The following is a 15581-nucleotide window of genomic DNA, read 5'->3' on the forward strand; positions in this document are numbered from 1 at the left end:
TAAAGATATCCTTTTTATAACAACTTTTCCTCCCGACTCGCTTGACTTTCTTTTTCCCGCTTCCTCTAGTCAATTTCATTGCAGCTTGCTGTAAGGAATTAATTCCATGCTTTTTTATAGAGCTTTTCAAGTTGCTTCCCTGTGAAATATCATCTAAAACATTGTTTCCAAATGTTCGAGCTGAAGGGACAATGACATTTTTCACTAGGAAAGGGAAAGCTCTTTTAGCGAGTCCTGCTAAAACCGAGAATAAACCCCCGCCTCTGTGAGAGCCTGGTTCATAAGAAAGTGTGACTATATCATCAAAACCACTCCCTCGGGATGATATCTGTTTGCCATTCGAAAACAGGGTATGATATTCTGCTACGGAAGGAGGGATGAATGTAACCCGCGTGGTGGCGGCGAGGAGACTGTCCTTTCAAATGGACAGCATTCCTATTAATACAGCAAAATGTACTTAAAGATTCAACGCGATCGGATATGAAGTAAACATGTAACAGGGTATCCTTCTTCGAAATGCATAGGACGACCTTTTTGATCTGTGAGTTTAATAGAAATCGAATCAGTTACTTTGGATTTAAGGGACTTAAATATAGTTGGATGCACGCCTTTTGTTAGACCTCCGGAGAGCGAAAAGGCATCAAGAATATTTACATTTTTCCCTGCATACCTAGAGGGATTGACAAGGTCAGTATAAATGAGAACACACTGTACGTCACCATTTCTCAACAGAGGGGCATGACCATGTCGCGGAACAAGAACGGGGGGGGGTTTGTTCTTCATGTGTACCCAAGGAAGAAAACAGCATAACCTAAGTTGGGGACAAAACCGAGAACCTGGGCCAGTCGCGTATCAAAGGAAACCTTAATAAATACAACTAGTGGATGATAACCATTGTAGCAGAACAAAGTAAAATGATCATTTGTTGAGGTAAATGCAAGAACCTCTCTAGAATATGCTAGTAAACGGTAGTTGTATCCATCGACCATCTCCTTTAACAATTTCGTTATTATACCGTTAACACACATCAGCAAATACCCAGTGTCATTACATAAGATATTAGCATTAATAGCCTCTGACGTGTGCGTCTTTCAATAGCTTCTGAATCTGGCGTTGGTCTTATACCACATTCAAGATGTATACTACACTCTGGTTCACCCGGTTTAACAATGTAATACCGACGGGGAAGCAACACGTACAGTAGACCGACTTCATATTCCACGTCCTTGTCTAATGTTAGTTTGTATATTATTAGTAAAGCTAGTTTGGGGTAAATTTCCACATCCGCAATGCTAGTAACATATATATGATGTGACTCCATTTAGAGCAAGCAAGACACTTGCAAAAATATTATAATTATTTCATTATATAGAGGTAGACATGACGAGATCCCAATTACATATTGAAGGTAAATCATACTAAACATCATTACATTTTTATTTACTGACATATTTTACATTTAGTGATGTACATAATTATTGGGAAATTGTCTGGAGCTATAGTTATTTAGGATCCACGTCGACTACAGCACCGCCCCGTTTTCTTTTTCATTCGTCAGCCACAGCGTCGTCCTCTGTATCCACCAGTTTTCTCTTCCTGTTTCGCTCGGGAGACACAGATATATTTAATTTTGTTTCAGGCTCATCGCAGGTCCACCATCTGTCCAGGATTACGCACGATATATTATGCAGTTGGAGCTCAACCGCAGCCTCTTGAAGATGTGGTTGGTAGTCAGCTTTCCACAACACGTAAAGAATTCCAGCGCTTGTAATATTGTAGGGGAAGACGACACTTGTAATGTTGCTTTTAATCACCCATTCTACCAGTTTTGTGATGGACTCTTTAAACCAGCGGAGACGGTTATCATAACTGTCTTCCTTTACCCCACGAATGAAATTTTGGTCTCTTGACGTCTGAAGATATCCTTGGTTTATAGCGTTATTTTCCAGTTCGCGGCCAGGGGCATATTGGGTTAGGATACACGCCACATAAGGAAGATTTTCACTCGGAGGATAGCGAATATGCAGACTACCGGGAATACCACGATCTTCCCAGTGACACCTGTTCAGTTGATAGATCGGGCTTCTTTCGTGGTAGAGATTACTGTGCGGGTATAATCCATGCAGGCGTCCAGTAAACCCCCTCTTTTCGTAGCAGGAACTGCAGTTGAGGGAAGAAACGATGATGGTCTTGTTGTTGCGGTAGATGTCATCGCCAGGAGAACCGTCTTTGTAGTTGAACACGTAGGCGTCCGACATGGTGTCCTCTGGTATACTGGTGAGTGATGAATAGTACCGCTTCAGCTGATGGCGAGGGACGAGTAGCGAACCATCGTCCCATCTGCTCTCTCTTATAAGCCCGCTCGGGATACCACCATGCCCGAGCGTGTTCGTCCTTGCCTCCAGCATTTCTCTCTCTCCATGATGTCGCCGCTCCCTCTGTATAAGCCACGCGTCCAACGCGGCTCAGTATCTACCACGTCCATGATTCTGTTTCTTTCTTGAATCACAATGTAGGACTGCACTAGTACATTGGAAAAGCGGATTTAATATGGAACCCATCTGTAACTTGCCAACGATGGTTGTTTGGGGAAACCAGATCCCTGAATCTTTTGCCGCACGCGTGTATTTTTTTATTTTTTTTATTAAATTACTTATTTCAGGATTGGAGGAAATCTTGTTCTCCCTAATCCCTGTGACTCTAAGTTGCAAGGGTGGTAGTTTTGTGGTTTTGTATACACCAGATCGCGATATTTTCTTTTTTTTTGTTAGTTTTCTTTCTTACAGAGCGAGATGACGGGTTCAATCTTGCAGGAGTGCTTGGTGTTGCACCATGGGACGACACGACAGGACTACTGCTGCTTGTTGGTACATGTTCAGAGACCGGCATGTGATCGGTATGGGCCGACTGCGGGTTGAAACACGATTGGCCGTTGACCCCCGGACTCGTGGAGTTGGCGCATTTAGGCTTAATACCTGTTAAAACACGCTCAGCGGTAGATAATACGTGCGCATTATCCAAATAATTTCCGATCAAGGAAGCGGCAATAGGTAATATAGCAGCTAATATATTACCACCCCGTCTCGATGTCAATATAAGTCTTTTCTTATGGAGAGGAGTTTTCTTTCTAGCTATGGCACGTATGTCTTCCCGATAGTTACGTAATTTCTTGATAACTTTGTTATTGACAGTAAGGTGCTTCTTTAACAAATTGGAAAATATTTCAGATATGCAGTTCAATTGTTCTCGAGCTGGTTGCTTAATAGCACGGTTTCTATATTTTACTTTTAATTTCTTCAAAAGTAAGACAAAGTTTTTTTGTGCACTGAGGAGTGGTGTCTTTTTACGCATTTTCTACAATATCATTAGCGTCAATCCAGCTGTTGAATGAAGTAGGGTATCCCAACCACGATACAAAATACTGTTTTTTTCCTTTAATTTTTCGTGAATTTTTCGTGAACGCAGTATTTTAATATCGTATGACTCAGGCAGAGCGCTTATGACTAGCTCTGGCGCGTAGAATATCCCCTGTATTGGTTCTCCAGACAAATCTTCTAAGAGGTAAGTTCTTGGGCGATTCTTGTGTTTAATTGATTTTATGCGAAAGAGCTTGTGAGTATTTTGCTGCGTGTATCCTTTATGGAATACAGAGGAACGAGCACTTCCAACAAGGCGAACTATTTCCCCAACTGCTGATTGCTTCGGGTTTTTATACATTGCGTGGAATTGCCGTTTGATTGCAGATGGGTCTTTTAAGTTATGAATATCAATGGGAGTTTGTTTGTTCTTCAGTCCAGAATGGGGCGAGCGGTTGTAGGCATTGACCATGTTTTGCAGCTGATCAATATATCTTGAAGAATTTTGAGACGTGATGAACTTGTAGATGTGTGCTTTCAGTGTACGAATGGCCCGCTCTGCCAAGGCTGCTTTGATCTCACTTGAGTACACACTGTACAGCTTAATGCCCCGGGAACATAAATAGTTTCTTACTTTTCGATTCCAGAATTCTGTGCCCAAGTCGGTGTTTAATCTTCGTAAGCCTTCAGAATCTTTATTTTCCACCTCTTGTTTAATGGCCACGAGCATCGTATTTCCGTCTTTATTCCGACACGGGACAACTTGCATATATCTAGAAAACACATCTATGCATACTAACAAGTAGCCTATGTTATTATTTTCCTTTCTTATATGTATCACGTCTGCTAAATTGGCAGCCATGATTACTTTGGGTTTTAAGAATATTATCTTTTGCCGGGGAAATTTTTTTTGCCTGTAGCTTATGCAATGTATATGTTTTATTGCTTCTCAAAAAGTTGAATACGTCATCACGTGTTATTGCCGGATTTATACTTTTTGCTTTCTCCCATAATTTCGCCTGAGTTCTTAAACCATAGGGATCGTTATGTTGGGAGTATAGAGCGTGTAAGAGTTCCTTCTTCCTGGAGTTCACCATTGGAATACGCGTTCACCTGGGGGTTCTCCAACAATGTTTGAGCGAAAGTGTAGGGATTCAGGATTATTTATACCCAAATCAACAAGAAGATATCCATAAGGACGTGAATATACAGCATATTTATATATATCTACAAACTGGTTTGCCTTCTCTTTTCCGAATATTTGTCTGCCCAGAGTGTGAATTTGAGATAAATCGCGCTGTCTTAACAAGAGGAAATGAGAACAGTTCAGGCTAATATTCCTTGCATGCTTTCCACCCATATATAGATTTTGAGTGATAAATATGCATGAAATATTGTTGTGCCGTCCGCGAGTAAAAGCATCAACCACAATTTTGTTCCTTACAGCATCAATGAAAATATCGTCAAGTACATACAATGTCCCTCTCTGACCAAACGTATCCTCGTTGGCAATTGGGTCAATTATTTCAGACGACACTATAACTTTAGGTCCTATTTCTTTATTTCTTTGAAGAGGATGAAACGTTAAACCACATATGACAATTTTTTTGAACTTTTCATGATACTTCAGTATAAGCTGCTGTACAAGTTCCGATTTTCCGGAGTTGCTATATCCTGCAACTGTTATGCGCGTAGGGTATTGGAAAATATCAAGAAGGTTCTCTGAATATGTCTCAGCCATAGCGGAAACTCTATTAATGATGGTAATTATTAAAGTATGATGCTTATATAGCACAGAATATGTGTGTGTGTGTGTGTGTGTGTGTGTGTGTGTGTGTGTGTACAACAAGAACAACAACAATAGCAATTACCCTCACTTTGTGCATGCCCCCACTTCCGTTACCCCCCTCCCCCGCTGATCGCCCTCTGACCGTCCTACCCATACTCCCGTCCCCCCCCCCCGCTGACCACCCTCTCTTCCGGCACCCTCCCGCTGACCGTCCTACCCCCACTCCCGTCATCCCCCCCCCCCCCCGCTCCAGTACCCTCGCTTCCGCACGCTAGCCCGAGAGGAGGTGGGGGGGGTTAGGGTATGTGAAAAAAGTGAAAGATGGGGGGGGGTAGGGAGGGAGGTTGGGGGTGTAGGGGGGGTATGGAGGGGAGGGGTAGGGGGTGTCCAGCTACCCCCTCTTCCGTCACCCCCCCGCTGACCCCCCCGCCTCCCACTTCCATGCCCCCCCCACTCCAATTACCCCCACTTCCGTACATTTGTTACTACTGGAAGTGTTGATACATGGGCGGACAGGCGATGAAAGAGGTTTATTAATTCGTGGCAACCCTGAGTACAGCTCTGGTTGATGACGTGGCGAAAATCAAATCCAGTTTAAATGAAATGCTTCAGAAAGGGACACGTCACCAAATAATCATATTAAATGAACAAATGAATAACAAACATCACAATTATCAATATTCCTGCCTTAGCAGCCAAAGAAAAGTTAACCCCACCTCCAACCTATTTCTTTTAAGGGAAGGCTTACACAATCATGTCAAATGAGATTCAACATCACATATCAAATGAGATTCAAACATCACATATCAAATGAGATTCAAACATCACATATCAAATGGGATTCAAACATCACATATCAAATGAGATTCAAACATCACATATCAAATGAGATTCAACAGATCCGAACATGCTAGCTGGTCCCACGAGAGCTGTATCGTAGGGATGGGCAGGTACAGTTAATTTGAGTGCCGGGAGTACCGATACCGAAAACTCAGGTACCGCTAGTACCGCTACCAGTACCGGTACGGCCGGGTATTTTTTTTTTTTTATCTTAATGACGTCCGATGATATTCCTAATCAAATTTTCTGTAAAGAAATCTCTCTCTCTCTCTCTCTCTCTCTCTCTCTCTCTCTCTCTCTCTCTCTCTCTCTCTCTCTCTCTCTCTCTCTCTCTCTCTCTCTCTTCGTTTCACGAATGTAGACAGATCAAAATTGTTTATGATCGATGACACTTTGCGAACGAGGAACAATGGCATAAAACTCAAATGTAGAAAATTCAGACTACACGAATTTTTTCTTCACCAACGTACGTTGTCGTGCGAGAATGGAATAAGCTCCCATCTTCAGTGGTCCAGTGTAGCACGATTGACTCCTTTAAAAACAAGCTCGACCGTCACTTCCTTGAACTTAATATTAACTAGAGTTGAAATCCAATGTTTTGGAGCCATCTAATTAATGTAGAATCAATTAGGTTTAAGGAAAGACCACCTAGTCTGGACCATGGGGTCGGTGTCGTCTGATTTTCTATGTAAATCTCTCTCTCTCTCTCTCTCTCTCTCTCTCTCTCTCTCTCTCTCTCTCTCTCTCTCTCTCTCTCTCTCTCTCTCTCTCTCTCTCTCTCTCTCTCTCTCTCTCTCTCTCTCTCTCTCTCTCTCTCTCCACTGAATGAAGTGAATGTTTATTTTTTCCATAGAAATTAGCATATATAAAGTTACTATGGATGGACTCATATAGTCTAATAACGATAACAGTATATATATATATATATACATACATATATATATATATATATATATATATATTTATATATATATATATATATATATATATATATATATATATATATATATATATTAGCAAAACTATAAAAAAAGAATCAGACATGAAGAATTATCTATTAGATAAGTTAATAAAATAATGGAGCCGAACGGGAGGTTGGAAACATCAGGCAGGACAAAACGGCGGGAAGACGGACAGGCAGCGACTCCCACAACCGGGCCCAACACCACACAGCTAAGCAATGTCTATATACTAACATGTCGGGACACTCCTTTGAATAAAACCGTCCCTTCCCGCGCATGACGTACACTGGGGTACACTGAGCTGAGAGCTCAGTCGCTCTGAAGTCAAGGTCGTGTGTGGTGTCGCGGTCGTGTCCGCTCGCCATCGCGATACTTTTTCCCATCGACGCCATGCCCAACACTTGTGCAGTTATATATATATATATATATATATATATATATATATATATATATATATATATATATATATATATATATATATATATATATATATATATATACGCAAAATTACAGATTTACAATGACAGTTATGTCACTATAAATATAGCCTGTCTGGTGCAACATCAGATAATATCCTCTGTTGTAATCAGGGGCGATGCAAGACATTGTAGACATCGGGGACTTAAACCCTGTCTGACAAAGAGGAGGGGTCTGGGTGTATGCTCCCCTGGGAAAAAATTAAAAACAACCCCATAGATTGTGACTTCTGGGGACTTACGGGACTTTGGTATAATGGCAATATTAATTTATGATACGTCCTACACTAGAATCAAGTTACTGTATAATGAATTAATTAAAAAAAATATATAGTTTATCTTAACAGTTTAAAACCTTAAAAAGATCTGGGGCTCAAGCCCTAAAAGCCACCCTCCCCCGCCGCCTATGGTTGTAATAAATGAGTGGGCCCAAAGAGTTTTATAATTATAATTGTTGTAGTAGTAGATGTCCTACCTTATCCTCATGTTTACTGAATTATGAAACCCATGTGAAGAGCATGGAAACCATATAAGTCTATCGTTAGACCAGTTTTCCATCCTAACTCTTCATAAACGAATTGTTAAATCGATCAATTCTTGATCGTCATGAAAATTAACCTATTGCCAAGTCTTCACAATAAAAAAATAATCAAACTATAACATTACATTTAGTGTGGTAACAAAAAATTAATGTAAGAACTAAATAAATGTTAAAAGTTGACATTTTACTGTAGTCTCTGCTCGAGCATTACTTCATCCATTTTCTGTCATCGCCACCCCATGATACGTCACAGCTATACCTCCCATCCCTCCCTCATACTCCCTCCACCCCCCCGATGCGCGTGTCCCGACATATTACTTTATTGACATTGCAGCTAAGCATGGCGGGCGAGCGTGTCCCGGCACCTGGAACCCAACCGGTACTGATACTGGAAATGGTAACGTTAGTCTTCCGACACTTTGAGCGGGGCCCAGTACCGATAGTGTCATATGAGCACTCGGCACTGAGCAGTACCGATTTGTAATGATTCCTCTCGACACCCGGTACCGGTACCGGGTTCCACCACAAACACATAATAACACGACCCGCTGGCCACGGTGGCCCTTTGACCACGAAACACACTCAAGAGTCTAGACCTTTTTCTCGCCGACAACATTCTTAACAAATACTCAGGCTGTTCCACGGCTTAGTGACCATGACATACTGATCATTGACGCTAACCTCCGACCGATTAGACATAAACAGAGACCCAGACAAATATTTATTTATTCGAGATCTGACTTAGACATGATCAAACAAAACCTAACTACTTTCAGCACTGATATTTTTGCGACAGACCCACACACAAGACTTCTTTCCACCAACTGGAACAAACTGAAACTCGCCACACACGCCACAGTGAACAGACACATACCACAAAAAAACACTTTCTAATAGGTACACACTTCTCTGTTTTTCCAGGGATCTACGCAGATAACATTGCAAGAAACAAAGACTCTACAAACTCGCGGACATATAACACAACATATAATTGGACCGCCTGCAAAAAGCACCAAAATACATGTGCCAAAACATCAAAATAGCAGAACGCAAACACATAGCAACCTACCTCGCAGGAAATGTAAAAAATAACAAAATAAACTGTTTCAAATTATTTAATGTGCGCACAAATTATTTAATGCCCGCAAACATGACACTAACACGATTACATCACTGAAAGACAATAATTACACATTAGTAACCACCCCACAACACAAACCACAAACACTCAACACACAGTTCCAATTGGTGAACATTCAAGAACACAACCTAACATCAAACATGCCACTGTAGTGACCCATAACACACACCATTTTCTTTCTCGTTTCATCCACCTTCATTTATTTAATCTTCCCTGTAACTCACCTAGTCCTCTTCTCTTCTTTCACTCTCGCAACGCACTGATATCTTGTTCTTCACATTCATCACACTGTGGTCACTACATCATAAACACCTATACCTTATCATCAATAATATTATAGCAAAGCCACCTACATGCATAGTTTCACCAAACCATCAACATTTTAAATATTTATGTATATGAACTTCTGTACATAATATTCACAATCTGTAAAAACATTTATGTACCTACAAATAAGCAACTTCGTGAATGGAGTCACCACAGGTTATCAGATGTTTCTTTTAACCCACAAGGCTGCCCTAGCGGACTTAAAACGGCGAAGCTCACAGCTTCGTTCGGCGGCCGAAAGCACACAAGCATTCCGCTTGGCTTTCAAGTAACGGTCTAAGCTACCGCTACATCACACAGCCCTTCCCCCTCCTCCCGATGACCTCCCTTGACATTACAACTTACGGTATACGGAAATTACTGGAAGGACTTGATACTTCTAAATCCACTGGCCCCGACAACATTCCCGCCTTCATCCTTAAATCCTTTGCCCTTATCCTTGTCCCCATCCTCCAGGCCATCTTCATCCAATCCCTATCATCCACACCATTACTATCTGGCTGGCTTTTGGTAAACATTAACCCTTTATTTACAACAGGTGACCGGACTGACCCAGCCAATTATCGCCCCACCTAACTAATACTGATTCTATGTAAAAAAAAATCTAACACATTATACATAAACACATAATGAATCACCTTGACACAAACAACAACCTGCTTTTTCTAATTCTTCCCGGGACTTTTGGCACCTAGCCAGAAATATCTCCACCAATTTCACTTCTTCATCTTTCCCTCCTCTCCTTAACCCTGACGGCAGCACCGCAGTCTCATCTATCTCTAAAGCTGAACTCTTCTCTCAAACTTTCTGTAACAACTCCACTCTGGACGATTCTGGGCATATTCCTCCGACTCATCCCCCCTCTGACTCCTTTATGCTTGTTATTAAGATTCCTTAGAGTGATGTTTTCTATGCCCTCTCTGGCCTCCACTTTCAGAAAGTTTATGGACCTGATGGAGTGCCTCCTATTGTACTTAAAAACTGTGCCTCCGTGCTGACACCCTGCCTGGTCAAACTCTTTCGCCTCTGCCTGTCAAGATCTACCTTTCCTTCCTGCTGGAAGTATGCCTAAGAAGGGTGACTGATCCAATCCCTCAAACTACCGCCCTATAGTTTTACTCTCCTGCCTATCTAAAGCTTTTGAATCAATCCTTAACCAGAAGATTCGAAAGCACCTATCTACTTCTGACCTTCTATCTGATCGCCAGTATGGATTCAGCAAGGGGCATTCTACAGGCGATCTTCTTGCTCTTTGAACTGACTCTTGGTCATCCTCTCTTAGCCGTTTCGGTGAAACTTCCTCAGTTGCGCTAGACATATCGAAAGCTTTCGATAGAGTCTGGCACAAGTCTTTGCTTTCTAAACTGCCCTCTTTCGGATTATATTCCTCTTTCTGTTCCTTTATTTCCAGTTTCCTTTCCGGCCGTTCTATCTCTGCTGTGGTAGACGGTCACTGTTCTTTCCGTAAACATATCAACAGTGGTGTTCCACAGGGCTCTGTCCTATCACCCACTCTCTTCCTGTTATTCATCAATGATCTTCTTTCCATAACAAACTGTCCTATCCATTCATACGCTGATGACTCCACTCTGCATTATTCAACTTCTTTCAACAAAAGACCCTCTCAACAGGAATTACAAGACTCCAGACTGGAGGCTGCAGAACGCTTAACCTCAGACCTTGCTATCATTTCCGATTGGGGTAAAAGAAACTTTTGTCCTTCAATGCTTAAAAACTCCAGTTTCACCACCTATCAACTCGACACAGTCTTCCAAACACCAATCCCCTTTTCTTCGACAACACCCTGCTATCACCTTCTTCAACACTCGGTCTATCCTTAGCTCAAATTCTCAACTGGAAACTTCACATCTCGTCTCTCACTAAATCAGCTTCCTTGAGGTTGGGCGTTCTGTATCGTCTCCGACAGTTCTCCCCCGCACAGATGCTTTCCATACATAGGGGCCTTGTCGGCCCTCGTATAGAGAATGGATCTCACGTGTGGGGGCTCCACACAGCTCTTCTGGACAGAGTGGAGGCAAAGGCTCTTCTCATCAGCTCTCCTCCTCATACTGATAGTCTTCTACCTCTTAAATTCCGCCGCAATGTTGCCTCTCTTTCTATCTTCTATCGATATTTCCACGCTGACTGCTCTTCTGAACTTGCTAACTGCATGCCTCCCCCCCTCCCGCGGCCCCGCTGCACTCGACTTTCTACTCATGCTCATCCCTATACTGTCCAAACCCCTTTATGCAAGAGTTAACCAGCATCTTCACTCTTTCATCCCTCACGCTGGTAAACTCTGGAACAATCTTCCTTCATCTGTATTTCCTCCTGCCTACGACTTGAACTCTTTCAAGAGGAGGGTATCAGGACACCTCTCCTCCCGAAACTGACTTATCTTTCGGCCACCTCTTTGGATTCTTTTTAGGAGCAGCGAGTAGCGGTTTTTTTTTTTTTATTAATGTTTACTTTTTTGTGCCCTTGAGCTGTCTCCTTTGATGTAAAAAAAAAAATAAAATAAATAAAAAAAAATGTGGGTAGTTTTAAGCCACTCGGCGGCGGCTGAAAAATCCCAGCTTGGCGGCACCGGTCGGGGATTGAACTTGCGTCCTCCTGAACGCGGGTCCGTCTTGTTATCCATTCAGCCACCGCTGATATCGAAACAGTAAAATTATATAAATGAATAAATATAACTGGCAAGGGGCTACAGGGATATACACCAACACACTACAGGAAACCGATAACAGCAGGAGACGCCAACAGGCAAGGCGGGGAAGCGGCGATCGAAATGTAGCCGACCAAGTCGGTCTGTCGACGAGGACTGGCGTGTCTCTGCTTTATTGGGGGGGGGGGGGAGATTGCTCCCTCTTGCACGAGGGAGCACGGGCCTTTGCCAAAGGCGGCCCGTAGCAGGGAGCCGACAGACCGACTCTATCGGCGATCGAAATCTAGCCGACCAAGTCGGTCCGTCGACGAGGACTGGCGTGTCTCTGAGAGGATTGGGGGAGATTGCTCCCTCTTGCACGAGGGAGCACGGGCCTTTGCCAAAGGCGGCCCGTAGCAGGGAGCCGACAGACCGACTCTATCGGCGATCGAAATCTAGCCAACCAAGTCGGTCTGTCGACGAGGACTGGCGTGTCTCTGAGGGATTGGGGGGGGAGGGGGAAGATTGCTCCCTCATGCACGAGGAAACACGGGCCTTTGCCATAAGGCGGCCCGTAGTAGGGAGCCGACAGACCGACTCTATCGGCGATCGAAATCTAGCCGACCAAATCGGTCCGTCGACGAGGACTGGCGTGACAAACATACACAGGTCGTAGACACGGACAAGACACTAAGAAAAGGTGTTTGTTTGTGTAAGCGTTTGTGTGAATGTTGTGAAGTGTGGGTGACATTTAAGTGTTGGTGTATATGTGGAACAATGTGTACGAGTGGACGACAAGAGGACGTGGACGGACAGTCAAGAGATAAACGATTACAAGAAAGATAAACATTGAAGACGCTACAAACACAGGGATAATACAAGTACACTTACGAGTTTGCTCTGCAGCTTCCATTTCCTTGCTTGTCACTGAGGGGAAGGAGCACGCACTTCGAGCGGTGACTGCTACAAGGGAGGGATAGAGAGGAGGCGAGACATTGATATACAAGATATCACCATAATGTAAACGGAGTGATTTGAGTGCCATTTGTTTAAGCTTTTTATATTCACAATTTATAAATCAATAATGTTCATATGATATACGTAACAGCGATGGTTAGAAATATTCCCTCATGTCTGAAACAAAAAGATAACCATCAACGCATGTCAGATATAGTTCAGTTCATAATGTACCATCCTGGAACTAATGTTTCCACTGAACGTGTCTTTTCTCTCATGAACAAGCTTTGGGCATCTGAAAAAAAAAACACAGCTACAAGTTGCAATGCATAGCCATAGACTTCACAATCTCTTGACGGGAAACGGGGCGCGGGGCCGATTCGCAGGGGGCCGATTTTCAAAAATTTAAAATTTAAATATTTTCAAAACCAAAGCAGCTAGCGACCTGAAACTAAAACAGGCACCTCCCTTAGGCATATATGAGTCTCCATGAGCAGCGGTATCAAAAAATTCAAAGTCGTTCCCTAATAAAATCCCGATTAATTGTTTTTTATATAAGTTTAACAAAACTTAAAAAGGCTATAAAATCCTCAGATTTTACGCTAGATGCACAAACATCACCAAATGCAGAGATAATCACTTATATTTTCAGAATCAATAGCAATATTTAGCATATCTTATAAGTTTTTGCCCGAAATAGCTACTTATTTTTTTTTATTTAGTGCAATTTTTACGTAAGTTTTAACATCTAATAAATCACTTAATTTTCACATTAGAAACTTAATACTTGAGGAAAGCATGCAGAAACATCTTAATTTTACTCAACAAAAGCAAAATATTCATTTTCTATATACAATCACAACTTATTTTGGTTGAATTCCGATGTCACTATTGCCGCAGCACGTCTTGCCGGCTATCTGGCCCTCGTCCCTGAACAATCACTTTAGCCTTTTGGCCTATGACTTGTGGGCCCCGGTCAGTTTCCTGGACTTGTACACGTCCCTGTTCCTCGCCGTCTCCTTCCTGCCCTCCTCGATACTGCTCCTCTTCCTGCCGGTCGGCTGCTTCAAGGCCTTGTTCTTCCTCGCTTCTGAGGTCACGTCCTTGGAGAAATTAGCACCGAAACAGTTGAAGAGGGACCTGCTGATGTGCGGCAAGATGGTGTTGGCCAGGTTGTGCCCCTCCTGGCACCTGTACCCCTGCAAGGTCGGGTCTGAGGCCGCCAGGAACTCCAGGAGGTGCCTGAACCCGTCCCTGTGGCGCATGGCAAGGGAGAGGAACCTCAACCTGCGCTCCTTCTTGTCCTCCTTGCATCAGGGAGTCCCACAGCGACATCCCGAAGGACGCCATGTGGGCCATTGGGAGAGATGGCCGCTTCAGGACCGCCCTGCCCGTATCCAGCTCTCCCCTGTCGACCAGCTCGACCAGGGCGTCGAACATCACAGAGGGCGGGTCGCCCCTCTCGAGCTCCACGGTAATCTTCATCTCCTCCTGCTGGGCAAGCTCCTGCTTGCAGCACTCGGCCACAGAGGAGTTGGCCTGGACCTTCCTGGCCAGGTAGCCGGCGTAGTTGCCGACCGCGGCGAGGAGCAACTCGTCCGTCGGCGGGTCCGGCTGGTCGTCGGCCAGCTCCCTGGCAAGCTGGGCCAAGATCACCTCGTCGTCCTCCTTCTCCTCTGCCTTGGCCGGTCCAGGTCGGCCTGCACGTCCCCGGGGAAGAACCCGACGAGCTTCAGCAAATGCAGGCGCTGGGCCAACCTGTTGCTCACCATGAAGTTCTGCACGCTCGTCCAGTTGGCGCCGCACATGGTGCGGCGCTTTGCCGAAGTGCTCAGTCGGGTCAGAGTTGGCCTTCCCATGCACACATACTCGACCCCGTAGGACGTAGTGAACAGCCCCCTTACTACCACACTGCACTGAACACACCACTGCACTGCACACAACACTGAGTCACTGCACTGATGGCGTAGTACGGCTCCTCCACAGTTTACTCCACGGGGTCGCGGCGTCCTCATATCTTGTGTCTCCTCCGTCACTTCCACTCGATCCACTGCCTTCTGTGTCTTCTTGTATCGTCCTCTGGATCCTTGCAGTTGTGGGGAAGGGTACAGAGACGATGAATAACTGTAGGTCCTTTACTTGGAGAGTAAACAGAGGCAGGACAGCGATAATCATTTACATATGGGAATTGCACAGCTGACTGCGTGCCTAAGGCGAGTTAGGCGACGCGGGAACTGAGCTGAGTTGCCATGTAGGCACTAACTAAACGTACATTTCTTGTTTCCTAATACGTAGAACTGTGGACTTCACTATCCTACAGTTATCATTCATTTTACGTAAAGATTTCAACCTAAAGTTACGCAAATTTGCCATTTTTTACACAACGTTTTCAAAGTACACGCATGGTGCTATTTTATATAAGTTACCTTGAATCCTCGACCAAATCACTCTAGAGACACTCCTGCCTGCTTGTATGCACTAAAACTTGAAGATTTCGTCCTGTTTCCACTTAAATTCGGAGTAAGAACGCAGAGTGTGTTTGAGTTGT

This window comes from Eriocheir sinensis, chromosome 9 (genome assembly GCF_024679095.1).
Source record: "Eriocheir sinensis breed Jianghai 21 chromosome 9, ASM2467909v1, whole genome shotgun sequence".
NCBI lineage: Eukaryota > Metazoa > Arthropoda > Malacostraca > Decapoda > Varunidae > Eriocheir > Eriocheir sinensis.